Here is a 2,100-nt window from a genome sequence, read left to right as displayed (position 1 = left end):
TCTTCCGGACTTTTCTAGAACCTTCTAGAACCTGCCATAAATGCACCGGATCATTTCCAAACTTGGAATATGACTTCCTATATATGAATCTTATTCTCCGGACCATTCCGAACTCCTCGTGATGTCCGGGATCTCATCCGGGACTCCGAACAAATATTCGAACTCCATTCCATATTCAAGTTCTACCATTTCAACATCCAACTTTAAGTGTGTCACCCTACGGTTCGTGAACTATGCGGACATGGTTGAGTACTCACTCCGACCAATAACCAATAGCGGGATCCGGAGATCCATAATGGCTCCCACATATTCAACGATGACTTTAGTGATCGAATGAACCATTCACATACAATACCAATTCCCTTTGTCACGCGATATTTTACTTGTCCGAGGTTTGATCTTCGGTATCACTCTATACCTTGTTCAACCTCGTCTCCCGACAAGTACTCTTTACTCGTACCGTGGTATGTGGTCTCTTATGAACTTATTCATATGCTTGCAAGACATTAGACGACATTCCACCGAGAGGGCCCGGAGTATATCTATCCGTCATCGGGATGGACAAATCCCACTGTTGATCCATATGCCTCAACTCATACTTTCCGGATACTTAATCCCACCTTTATAGCCACCCATTTACGCAGTGGTGTTTGGTGTAATCAAAGTACCTTTCCGGTATAAGTGATTTACATGATCTCATGGTCATAAGGACTAGGTAACTATGTATCGAAAGCATATAGCAAATAACTTAATTACTAGATCTTATGCTACGCTTAATTGGGTGTGTTCATTACATCATTCATACAATGATATAACCTTGTTATTAATAACATCCAATGTTCATGATTATGAAACTAATCATCCATTAATCAACAAGCTAGTTTAAGAGGCATACTAGGGACTTCTTTGTTGTCTACATATCACACATGTACTAATGTTTCGGTTAATACAATTATAGCATGATATATAAACATTTATCATAAACATAAAGATATAAATAATAACAACTTTATTATTGCCTCTAGGGCATATCTCCTTCATCTACTATCCTTAATTCTTGCATAGAATGCTACAGTAGGAATCCTTATATCCTTGATTATAAAGAGAGACACATTAATGCACAAGAATGCACTCGCAATTTGCAGGAACCGGTGGAAGAAGAAATTGATGAACTCGAAAGCTCATTGGATGAAAAAGAGGAGGAAATTGATGAACCTGAAAGCTCATTGGATGAAAAAGAAGAGGAGAGTGATGAACAAAAGGAGGAAGAATGGATTAGCTACCCATGCCAATCTTCTAATGAGAGTAACTCTTTATCTCTTACACTATTTGATTGTCCTCCATGCTTACCGGAAGAGGTTGAATGTTATGTTCCTGTGGATTCTCTTGAAATATTACCTATGAGTAAAACTTGTGAGAATGATTATGCTACTGTTATCTATGATAATCCATGCTACTTTGATAAATCTTATGATAATGCTTTGTTTGTGCCTGATGTCGAAATGCATGGTACTAAAGAATTTTGTTTGGCAAATGTCTATGATAAAGCTCTAGATGATGGTCCTATGTTACTTGATAATATTAATTGTACTACTAATGAAAATGGGATTGGAGAGTTCTTGACTTTATCTATGAGTCCCATATCTCTTGAGATTGATCAATCATCTTGTCATATTATTGATAAAAGTGAGTTTGAAAGTCTTAATCCCACTATTTTTGAGCTTGATAAAAATTATGTGTTTGGAAATCATGAAAAGTATGCTGCATGTGATAGTTATATTGTTGAGTTTATTCATGAAGCTACTGAAAATTATTATGAGAGAGGAAAATATGGTAGTAGAAATTTGCATGGTACTAAAACACCTCTCTATATGCTTAAAATTTTGAAGCTACACTTGTTTTATCTTCTTATGCTTGTCACTTTGTTCTTCATGAATTTATTTGTGTACAAGATTCCTATGCATAGGAAGCATGTTAGGCTTAAACTTGTTTTGGATTTGCCTCTTGATGCTCTCTTTTGCTTCAAATACTATTTCTTGCGAGTGCATCATTAAAACTGCTGAGCCCATCTTAATGGCTGTAAAGAAAAGAACTTCTTGG

This window comes from Lolium rigidum, chromosome 2, assembly GCF_022539505.1.
Source record: "Lolium rigidum isolate FL_2022 chromosome 2, APGP_CSIRO_Lrig_0.1, whole genome shotgun sequence".
NCBI classification, from domain to species: Eukaryota; Viridiplantae; Streptophyta; class Magnoliopsida; order Poales; family Poaceae; genus Lolium; species Lolium rigidum.
This window is presented reverse-complemented; position numbering follows the sequence as displayed.